At 33.0% G+C, this 12,913-nt stretch overlaps 1 protein-coding gene across 1 annotated transcript in view; it reads right to left on the minus strand.

Moving 5' to 3' along the window:
• PHF14 (PHD finger protein 14) overlaps window positions 1–12,913 on the minus strand; it is a 209,779-nt gene that overhangs the window by 35,034 nt on the left and 161,832 nt on the right.

Below are 12,913 nucleotides of genomic sequence, written 5' to 3' on the forward strand. Positions count from 1 at the left end.
CTAACTAAATATCTAGACAAGTCTTTTTGAAACTACAGCATTTCTTGGTCTCATATATCTAACCTTATGTTTATAATAACATTTGTTTATTCACTTTTTTCTTTACCCTACATAACCAAAACATTTGTAGTGTACAAAGTGAAACACACATGATTAAGAATTATAAATGCATTTCTGAAAATTTTGATACTTTCTAGGATGTTAGAATAGAATATGGCAAAAGACATGCTCATCTCCACTTTTTTTAAGATAAAAGTAATAACTATGCAAAAAACTTAAACATGAAAAAGGAAAATGTAATTCATTTTTTACTTGTGAATGCTGAAATGAAATTTCTGAAAATCTGGATTCATTCATAGTACAGAATACTTTACTCTGGTAATTACATTATTTGTGGGTTAAATGATTAAATATGCTAAAATAAAGAGATAAAAACAGCCAAAGGCATAACGTCTAATACTGATTTTTCAGCTCAAACAAAAATGAAAAGTTCTAAATTCCTTCAGTTTGCATCTTGAAAAAAAATTACAATCAAAATTCTGACAGACCAGAATTATTTAACAGCATCACTGCCACCATGGCATACAATAGATTTGGTACTGTAGAAGTCACAACACTGACTATATTGACCTTACAGCCTTACATTGACCTTATATGTGATGAGAAATGAAGGATTTTAGCATGTAAGAAATGCAAATAGAACTCATCTTACGAAGAAAGGACAAGAAGCTCGGTTTGAAAGATGACAGAAGTGTAAACTATTTTCAGTAATGTTACTTATGTATGCCAAAAGCTTACCAATTAATTTTTTTCTATCTTTTCTTCTCTTTCTTTTTTTAATACCAGTTGACTTTAACGAGGAATGTCTGAATGTTAATTCTTTATCAGTTTTCATACATCATCCTTTACCTTGGTCAGCCAGCTGAAAATTATGTAAGCTATAAATTAGCTTTAAACAAGCTTTGAATCAGGTTAGAACTGGTTTTCAAATTAAAGAGCCTTCCGTATATTACAAGGTGCTGTCATTCTATTACCCCAATCAATTCTGTGTGGCCTGAGGTAGAAGGAAAATGAATGCTGTCTTCATTTGCAATGGGTTTATCTCTTACAGCAGACTGTGGAAATATAACCGCGGCAATGAATTGAAGCATCTGTAACTGTGGAAAAGCTAATAGTTTCCATCTGAGTTAACCATCTGCCACAAACTGAGGAGAAATTTGCTCCTTAACGAAGATGGAGTTTCAATGGGAAAAAAAGGTCATTTCTTTACTGTAAAAAAATACACAAAAATTAACACTGATTAAATTTAAAATAAAGAGCATTTCCGAAAATTATAGTTCAGCCAGCATGGTATCAAAATAATTTTAAATGGTCTTAAATAAAGAAATGAAAACACAATAGATGAGGTATTTCCAGTGCTTCAGAAGTATTAATCTATTTACATTTTTCACCTTTATCTTAATGAAAACCATTTCTTTTCCCTGTGGACATGTGCAACTAAACAGAAGAGTGAATTAGGTATTGGTCAGGTTCACTGTCATCATCACTAGATTCTAAGAAAGTGACAGAACCTACCCTCAAAAGCTCTGATAAGTAGGTATTATTATTGTCTCCATTTTAACATGAGGAAACTGAGGCACAGAGAGACTATGCCACTTGCCCAAGTTTACACAGTTACCTAAATAATTTGATTCCAAGTCTGCATTCTTGAAGGAGACTATTTGACTAGAAGTACAGGGACACTGAGGACATCTAAGAAACTAACTTCTCAGGAAACACTTTGTATTACATGCAATGAGGGATATTGCTGAGGGGAAGTTAGAAACCTTAGAACGGTCTGTCAAGTGAAGAAAATGGTAGGTTTCATTGCAAGAGGACAAAGATATCAGCATGTTTATGTGCAAATATTCATATTACAGACACATAAGAATGCATTCAGTCTTTTGACAAAAAGTTTACTTGGTGGTCTATGTGTTGCTCTACCTAATTACTCATTGCGTATCCTTCCATAGTTTGAGTTTACTCATGTTTTTTTGCAAAATTATTTTACAAATTACTTTTCAGCACTAAACTTGTTTTTAATTACTGAACATATTTAATAACAAGATTATGATAATTTCTGAAGTGCTTAATGATAGACTGAACCAATAAATGATGGCTGAAAGAACATTGACCAGAACTGACCTGGTCATAGCTCTGTCATTAACTAGCTGTCAAAAAGCTGTGTGACCCTGTGGCTTCTCTGAGGTCACCTCTCCAGGTCTCACTTTCCTCATCTGTAAAATAAAGCACTTGGACGAGATCAATAATTTCAAATTATTTAACCATACAAGTGGCAGTAAAATCAATTTAGTGGATACTGATTATCTTTTAAATCTAAGAATAACACAGCAAAATTATCAGCATGCTTTACTCCATGAAATCTTTAAGTTATATAGCAAACAATATAAAATGAATCTTTTGTTTAAAAAGTTTGCAAGTCTCTCTAGATGGTATTTCAGGTCCATATTAGCTATTAAATTCTATAATTCTAATAGATTTAAAGATATATCTTTTAAAAATGGCAAAATGTTCACTAATAAACTTTAGATTTTAAGGTCTTTTTTGAACTGAAAATACAGGCAGTACTCAGTTTCTAAACAAGTTAGATTCTACAAGCCTACTGGAAAGTTCATCATTTTAAACTTAGAACATTGCCGAAAAAAATATTTTAAATGGGTTACAGCCCCACCACAAGGCCTATTTCAAATTCTGACTCCTGACAAGAAAAATTTCCCAGGCACTGGATAGTCTTTATTAATCGATTAAAGTGGGAAGGCTAATTTGTCAACTCCTCTTACTACTTAGTAGCTTTCTACTTAAGTGATCAATATCCTTAAATTCCTCACTTGGGTCACCTGATCCAGGTTAGTCCTTACCTTAATAAAAGTTCAAACTCCAAAATTATTTCCCACAAACTCTTTTATAAACTAAAACTTCCTTTTCTATCACTGCGTACTGCAATTGTTGTGTTTAGTAGATAAGCATCCAAGAGGAATTGCTTTATGATGTAATATGTGCAATATAATATAAAGATGTGTTTGTGGTTGAGGATAATCCAAGTGTATAATTAGCAGAACTATGAACAGACAAAAAATTTACAGTAAGGACACTGCCCTAAACTCCACATTGATGTCATTGCCTGTTCTATTTTGAAAAAGGAGTGCCTTGCTAGGGGAAGTACTCTGGAGATTAGCTTTTCCTGTCCTCTTCTGATCCCTAACTTCCTCTAAAGGGCTCCAAATAGATTTTCAGTGGCTATAAACTCATGACATAATATTTACAATGCTTTATGATATGGTCTCAATCTAATGCCCAACCATTTTGCATTAAAAATATATTAACTGAAAAGACTATATTTTCTTTACTGAATTGACTTTGCTGCATTGTCAAATATCAGTTAACTATACTTACGTGGGTCTATTTCCGGGTTCTCTATTCTGTTTCATTGACCTATTTGTCTATTCTTTTACAAATACAACACTGTCTTGATTACTGTAGCTTTATAGTAAGTTTCAAAGTTGGGTAGTGTCCTCTGACTTCGTTCTCCTTTAATATTATGTTGGCTATTCTGGGTTTTCTACCTTTCCATATAAACTTTAGAATCGGTTTGTCAAAATCCACAAAATAACTTGCTGAGAGTTTGATTGCACTGAATCTAGAGTTTAAACTGAAAAGAACTGACATCTTGACAATATTGATTTCTCTTATCCATGAACATGGAATAGCTTTCTATTTATTTAGTTCTTTATTTCTTTTATTGGAATTTTGTAGTTTCTCTCATACAGGTTTTGTGTATATTTTGTTAGATTCATACCTAAGAATTTCATGGGGTTTTTGGTGCCAAATCAAATGGTATTATGTTTTAAATTTCACACTTGAATAGACATTTCTCCAAAGAAGAAACAAACATCAATAGGCATATGAAAAGGTGCTCAACATCACTAATCATCAGGGAGATACAAATCCAAACCACTATGAGATACCATCTCATATTCATTAGGATGGCTAATTATCAAAACGTCAAAAGGTAACAAATGTTGGCGAGGGGGTGGAGGAGAAAAGGGGAACTCATTTACACTGTTAGTAGGAATGTAAGTTGGTATTACCATTATACCATTATAAAAAAACACTATAAAGGTTTCTAAATAAATTAAAATAGAACGACCATATGACCTTGAATCTCTCTTCTAGGAATATAATCAAAGGAAATGAAATCATCACCTCATAAAAATACTTGCACTCTCATGTTCACTGCAGCGTTATGCACAATAGCCAAGATACAAAAACAACCTAACCACCCATTAACAGACAAATGGATAAAGAAATTGTGGTATATAAATGGCATATTACTTATCCCTAAAAAGGAATCTTGCCATCTGCCACAACACGGGTGGACCTGGAGGACACAAGACTAAGTGAAACAAGCCAGGCACAAAAAGAAAAATATTAAATGATCTCACTTTGATGTGGAATCTAGAAAAAAAATCTCAATTATACAGAGATAGAGAACAAAACAGTGGTTATCAGTGGGAAGAAAATGGGGAAGTAGAGGTCAGAGGATATAAAGCAGCAGATATATAAGACGAAAAAGTCTAGAGATAAAATATACAACATGGGGCCTACAGGTATACAATTGTACTGTATTTGGAATTCATGCAAAATGAGTAGATTTTAGCTACTATTGCCAAAACCTTCCCTCCCAAAAAAATGGTAATTATGTGACATGATGGACATGCTAACTTGAACTATAATAACCTTTTACCATATATATGTATTCCAGAACACCATGTTGTATACCTTAAATATACACAATAAAAAATTTTTAAAAAGAACCTAAAAAGGCCAATAAGAAAAAATTCCAGTAGTCTACTGCTGTAACATAAGAAAGCAATTGGCTTTTGAATATTAGCAAATAGTGCTGGACCATATGGACCTCCAAATGTCAAAAAGAAAGAGAATGAGAGAGAGAGAGAGAATCTAGGCACAGGCCTGACACCTTTCACAAAAATTAACTCACAATGAATCACAGACACAAATGTAAAATGCAAAACTATAAAACTCCCAGAAGATAACATCGTAGAAAATCTAGGTGACCACAGATTTGATGATACAATACCAAAAATAAAATCCATAAGAGAAAAAAATTAAGCTAGACTTCATTAACATTAAAAACTTCTACTCTGCAAGAAACAGTGATAATGTTTTGCAAATTGGAGAAAATATGTGCAAAACATGTATCTGATAAAGGACTGGCATTCAAAATATACAAATAACTCTTTAAAATTAAACAATAATTTTACAACCCAATTTAAAAAACAGGCAAAAGATCTGAATAGATACCTCATAAAAGATACACATATGGCAAATAAGCATATGAAAAGATGCTCAACACTACATGTCCTTACGAAATTGCAAATGAAAACAATGATACCACTTCCCACATGTTAGAATGGCTAAAATCTAAAACACACTGACAGCACCAATGCTGGCAAAGATATGGAAAAACAACTCTCATTTGTTGTGGGATGAAATGCAAAATGGTACTGCCATTTTGGAGGACAGTTTGGCAGCCAAACACACTCTTACCAAATGATCCCATAATTGAACTCCTTGGTATTTCCTAAGTTGACTGGTGCCCACTTAAAAACTTGTACCTGAATGTTTATAGTAGCTTTATTCATAACTGCCAACACTTGGAAACAAATAAGACTGTTGTGTACAAACAAACAAATTTTACACATACTCTCTCTCACCTTTAATAGGAGCATATCCACACAACAGAACATTACTCAGTGATAAAAAAAAAAAAAAAAAAAGCTCTCAAGCCATGAAAAGACACGACAAACCCCTAAATGCGTATTGCTTAGGGAAAGAAGCCAAACTGAACAGGCTACATACTATATGACTCTAACTATATGACATTCTAGAAAAGGCAAAACTATGGAGACAGCAGAAAGATTTGTGGTTGCCAGTGGTTTGACAGTAGAGAGGGAGTGGTGAATAGGCAGAGCACAGGAGATCTTTAGGGCAGTGAACTATTCTGTATGACACTGTAATGGTGGACACATGTCATTATCACAACTGTCAAAACCCACAGAATGTACCACACAAAAAATAAGTTCTAATGTAAACTACAAACTTTAGTTAATAATAATGTATCAATACTGGCTCATCAATTTTTAACAAATGTACCACATAAATGCAAGATGGTAACAGAGGAAACTAGGGAAGGAGGTAGGGATGAGGGGACATATGGGAAATCTGTAGTTTTAACTCCATTTTCTAAAACCTAAAACTGCTTAAAAGAAATAAAAAAAATCAAAAATACCACCAAAAGGCTATTTCAAAAAAAGCAAAGAGAAAAAAAAATCAAGAGAACATATTAGCAGCTAATACTACTATAATTACTACATTTCACACTATTATGCAGTTTCCCCCATATAAACTGTACACACATTCTCTTTCTCTCCAACGATTTCCTTGAATCCTGGAGTGAATACCAGAAAGGCCTTGGAAGTATGGTAGCATATGGTGGTAGCATTACACTTACTGGCTTCTTAAAGTTAGGTTTGACTATGTCATCTGAGGAATGTGGCCTGGAGTGGTATATATCAAATTCCAGGTATGATTTTAAAAGCCAGTGTGACATTTGTGGTATTTCCTGCTACTATACCATGGGCCACATATATTGAAATAAAACCTCCATCAGCTTGGGTCCCCAAGTGACTATACTGAGCAGAGCTGCTCTGTCAACCTGTACTGATATGTTACATGAATGAGAAATCAACTTGTGTTAATCACCTAAAATTTGGGATTCTTTTGTTTGCTGCATAACCTAGCAAATCCTAATTAGTACTTCTATCAAATCCTACTAGCCTTTATAATTCTATTGAAATGTCGTAATTTTTGCCAATCTCCTTTTGCTTGGTGCTGAAAGCAATCTTCCTTCTCTCAAAATCCCCACAGTACCTTACCTATACTTCCTAATGGCATTTAACACTTTAAATTTGGTATCATAATTAAATGCATACACGCTTTATCTATCCTAGTAGAACCTAAGTTTTTTAAGGGCAAGATTTATGTCTCATCTTACTACATCTGAAGCACCTAGTGAAGTATGTGGCACACCTTCTGAATACTACACAGATTTTTATCCAATAAAAATGAGACTCCTATTTGCTAATATATTGGTAGGTCCATCAAGAGAAAGAAAATATCTTGGTAAATAAAAGGTTTACTGTCTCTTAAATTTTATGTAAAGGAAAAAAAAAAAAAACCCACACAAAATAGACATTTTCATTTGGATTAGTTTTATACTCTTAGACAATGCCAGTGTTCTTTATTCTGAAGGAGACAACTTATTTTCCTTTTAATTTAAAACTATGTCTATTCCAAAGAAATCTGCTATAATCAACAGGTACTATTAAATGTTAACAGAAATGCTGAGTGAACTAGATAAGAAAATAATCTGTTCTAACAAAGAATATGATTTTAAACTTGCTGAACAGGTATCTTCTTAACTCTTACTCTTGGTCTTTTTTGCATATCTGGGTCATGGCTGCCAGAAATTTATGCTCCAAACATCATTTGCTACTTCAATAAATAGCCTTGGGCCTCTAAAACCTGCACCACCTCTACTGCCATTTGGCAAAATAAAAGTTTAAAAAATAATTTCAGTAACAACTAATAGAAAACAGGCTAGCAGTGGAGAACTACCTGGAACAATCTCAAATCTATCTTAGAAAAAAATGTGCAACATCCAGGTTCCTTGCTTTAAGAAAGTATGACAGAAATAGCCTCTGTTATAAGAGAGTTTGTAACCTAGCTGGTAAAAATAACCCAGATATAGAAAGATCAATAGCAGGACAAAAAATGTCTACCAAATGTCAAATGAACAGTCTAGCAAAAAAAGTGCAAAAGAAATTGAATCTAGGTCTAAGGAATGTAGGGAAACTAGAAAACTAGAATTTAAACTGGACATTTAATTAAGAAGAAAAAAAACCCCTGATGATATATGAGGCTTTTTGCAAAAGAGTAATGAGAAAGAAGGAGGGAGAGAGAAAGAGAGGGGGAGAGAGGAGGGAGAATGGGAGAGACAGAAGGAGAACGGGAGGGAGGCAGTGGAGGTGGGGAGACAGAGAGAGAGAGAGACTGATTTATATCTAAAAAACTAGCATGAGACTAGATTATATATGGCCTTCAATGTCAGGGACAAAACCCTGATGTCTATCCTATAGTATAGACAATGGAAAGCTCCTTCCTTTTTTCTTGGATTTTCTGACCTGGAAATCTGAAAAGTGATCTTTCCAAAAGAGTGACTGGGAAAAAGTGTGTAGAACGGCTTAATGAGAACAGAAACAGGTACTGAAGAGAAAAGAGATGTTTGGAATAAAGAACAGAGGAAGTAGTGGCAGTTTTATTTTCTGAGACAGGAAACAGAATGAAGTAAAGACTTTTTTTGAGGCTGAGAGAAGATAAAAGTACCACCCCCCTTTTCTCAGTGAAAGTAAGAGACAAGATCATCTTTAAAAAGTAAGTGTGCTGGGAATAAAACTGAAGACTTGATATATGTGTTAAAGATTTGAAATAATTGCTATAAGAAATCTGATAAGGAGCTCACAAAAGATAGCAATGACGTCTGGTTTAAATTAGAAGGCATGAATTTGTAGTGAACTCAAGTCTATAAATTTCATGTTATTTCTGGCCAAAAAAGAAACAGTTGAGATAAACCAACACAGTGGATGCAGAGAAGTTGGGAAGTTACAATGGAGGACTCTAATGGTTTTTAAAAGTGCACATTAAAATGCCAAGTTATAACTTTTAAAAGGTGGAGGAGAGTAAGTGGTGGCCTAGAGGGCTTGAGAGGAGTTCAGGAACTGATACAGAGTGTCTGAAGAACTGAAAGAAGTGACAATTATGAAAAAAAAATCATGATTTGAGTCATGGTGATAGAATATTTGATTTAGGACTCATGGGTGAGTGAAATTTTCTCAATCTCTCATAAATGGTCTAAGATATACATTTTTAAAGATATGCACTGATAAAATACTTCAGAAAATATTTTCTTCAAAGTCTCACACAAAATTGGGAATGGTAACTCATTAAAGGAGAAGTCTGAAGAATGAGGAAAAGTGAAACTGGAGAGTAAGGACTTCTTTAGAAGAGGTACTTTAAAGGAAGTCCCTCTCAGAAGAGGAATTTTCTAAAAATTACTCAAGAGAGTTTGTACCCTGGGAGTTTGGAGGACAAGGACTACGTGATGATACATGCCTGTCTGTCTGTAGTAGCAGAGCAAAGATGCATGGCTGCAGTGGGAATGACTGTTCTTTCTGAGCTTGTTAAGGCAAGGGATTGTGAGTTTCCCCTGGGACAAAACGTGGGCCCGTTAAAGAGCAAGACTCTAGAAAGGAATCTAGCCAAAGAGGACAGCGTTGCTGGGATGGGGATGATGGCAATCAAAGAACAGATAAAAGGAACCTAAGTTCTGAAAAGGAAGTCACAAGTACTGTACAGAAGGCATCTCTCATATCAAGGCACCTGTACATAGAAAAGCTCTAGCAATGAGTCCAAAAAAAAAAAGGAGAGGCAAGAATAAAAATCTAGAATGCCCCACTTCCAAACTACAGGTTCCCAGTTTAAAGGAGGTCTGAGCTGGTTGAGAATTGAAGCTTCGACTTTAAACTGGACTGGAGTTTGATATTTAAAAAAAAGACTATTAATACCTAAAGGTAACTGGAAAAGCTTTAAGATTTGTCTGAGAGTCACTGAGGGAAAAAGGAAGTTCTAACAGAGCATGTTTAAAGGCACTGGGATGGAAGGAATCAAGTTGATTTCCGTTTGTACCTTGTCTTGGAATCAAGAGCAAAATTTACTTAAATCAGAATAAAAATGGAAGATTAGTCTTTTAAAATAGTTCACTTGAGAATCCTTAAGGCATTTAATATGAAGGAAAAATAAAAGCACTTTTTTGTCTCTTTTTATACTGTTTAATTTTAAGAGTTTTTGTTTAATGATGTCAAAATCAGACTACAGCTTTTTTTTTTTTTTTCATATTGCTATTAGGAGGTTAAAAAAAACCAACTAACTGTATTTGACTCTATTAGGGACATTGCTATCTTAAGGAAGTTTTTTTATTGATAAAGGAACATAAACATACTTGACAAATATGGTGTCATGTTTACAAATACTGCTTGGAAATGTGAAGGAGAATGGAAGGAGTAGACAGGAAGAGAAAAGTTAGGGATTTTGAAACAGTTAAATAACGAAGAAAGAAAGTTTATTTCACTGCAAAAATTAGATTCATATGTAGTAGATTTGAGAATATGAAAAAATAAAGATTAAGATTGTACTTAATACAGTCTTTATGCTGTAAACAGGTTAACGCTTCAACACTGTCACAAGGAAAGGTAAAAAAATGTGTATCCTTTACAGCACTTAGCCTGCTTACAAAAGACTAAATAATGTATCCTAAAAATATGTACTTCATTCACACTCTGAAAATTGTTTTAAGAGGTAAAAATTAATAATTAAGCAAATGATTGGATACTAGGATAAATTTTAAATTGAGTCATTAAGTAATGATTTGCTGTTGGTTGTTGAAATTGCTGCACCAAAATAAAGAAATAATGCTGAAATACCTTATACTCATTACTTGCATTAAGCTACCAATACATCTGTGCTTTGGAAAAATGATTTACAAATAACTAATCATCTAAATTTTGAAATCTGATTTTAGAAACAGAATATAAACAATACTATTGGTCTTTAAAATTGAGAGAATGATCCAGCCATCGAGAACACAAAAGTGAACATATTGCTGACAAAAGTGCTTTGATACAGCTTGAACTTTTCAAAGTGATTCTTAAAATGTTAACCTCTATAAGCATACTTTAAAGAGTTTTCAAACCAGTGAAGCACATAATCATTTGCAGCCATTATTGAAGGTAAATTTAACAAAAAACCGACTTAACTTCATTGAAGGTATAACACTACAACATAAACCTTTAAGAAACCTTCAGAGAAAATATTAAAATAGGTTGTATCTTAGGTGACCAGAGATTAGATTTAACATATGAATATAGTCCAGAGGAAAAAAAGGGAACAATATATTAAACCTACAACAACTTGTAAAAGTCTGAAATCACAAAAAGAGATGGCAGAGCTAGGTCACAGGTGGAAATATAGTAGAATAAAAACAGTTACATCAGACCTTTATCTGTCAATGAGGCGGGAACCATTTCTAAACCTGTTATAGGTGAGGTAATAATTTTGTACTCCTGTTTAATAATCAAAAGAATTAACAAAAGAATTGTCAGCAAAAGAATTAACACAAATGAGTGTAAACTGAATTGTATTTACACTTAATACACTTACAAGGAAGTATTCTTTTTGAAAAAGAGTAACTTGTACCGCAAAAGAATACTGATACTAGGATAAAACATACAAAACTGCCAGTGTGTACACAAAGTATAACAGCTGACACTACATAAATGAGAATACTCTTAAACTATCTTTGCAAAGGGATTGAGGGTGGCTGGCTGTAGTTACTTTTCACAGTACAGGTTTTCAAACTTCACAACTCATGACAAACATTAAAAAGTAAGATTTGACTCAGCTAAAATACAGTGCTTAGTATCTAATAAAAAAAAATTCATCTTTAGATCCCTTTCCCTTACCTCCCTCCAAGTTCAATAGATTAGTTTCTGCTGGGTCCACATAAATCATCCATATCGTCAAATTGTACCTCCCCTAACACAGATCTTATTTAACTGAATTTCATAAAGAAAGGGCCCTGAGGAGTTATGTCATCTTCCACATTCATCTTCCCACACCATACCACAGCACTATCTTTAATCAACTTATTTGTTTTAAAATCTCTTTGTGTTTTATTCCCCTATCCACTAGAAAGACAAAAGCAGATCCCCTTAATAATATTTTTCCCTTTCCGATTAGAAGTCATGTTTATTTATAGTAGAAAAATTATGTGAGTTTTACATGATGAAAATCTAAATAATTTGAGAATCTCTTACAATAAGAAATAGAAAATACCTATTTTAATATATAAAATCTAGTTTCTAAAACTCAGGCTCTAGAGTCAGGGAGATCTGGGCTTGAATCACTGTTATATCACTTATTAGCTGTGTAATCCTTAACTTCTCTCAATCTCATTTCTTTCTTTCATCTGCAGAAAGGAGCTAAAGAAAACAATAACCACCTTAAAGGTTGTGGTGAGGATTAAATAGAATTATACATTTTAAGTGCTTAGATAATGTCAGGCGCATAGTGATGCTCAATAAAATGTTAACTTCCATTATTATTATTAGTATGATACTTTATTTTAAAAATGTTTATATTGTTTGATCAAGTCATTACATTGAAAGTATATTTGTATAAAAAATTGTACAGCACTTAAAATTAGATTATTTAAGAGTATTTAACAACATGGTAAACTGCCATACAATTATATTTTTTAAAAGACAGTTATATAACAGAAAGTATGATATAACTGTAATTTTTTTTAGAGTAGGTTGTAGTAGGACATACCACCAAAACATGAGCAGAAATGTAGTATCTTTAGGTGCTAAATTACAGATAATTTAAAACACTTTTCTTCTTTATGTTTAAAATTTTTTTCCAACATTCAGCAATGACCAGTTATTATCTTTACAATATTTTTTAAACCCCAAAGTGTATTTTTTTTTCCTTATAGCAACTTTCTTCAGAAAAGTGGAGTTAGAAAAAAGGAAAAAGGGGAAAAACAGTGAGAGGCATGTATTTTTTAATATAAAGGATATAAATTTTATTATATTAAACAAAATTCCTATTTTCAATTATTACTTTCTAGATTTTTTTTTTTTTTTTTTTTTTTTTT

This window comes from Rhinopithecus bieti, unplaced genomic scaffold (genome assembly GCF_001698545.2).
Source record: "Rhinopithecus bieti isolate Rb0 unplaced genomic scaffold, ASM169854v2 scaffold_28090, whole genome shotgun sequence".
Taxonomy (NCBI): Eukaryota; Metazoa; Chordata; class Mammalia; order Primates; family Cercopithecidae; genus Rhinopithecus; species Rhinopithecus bieti.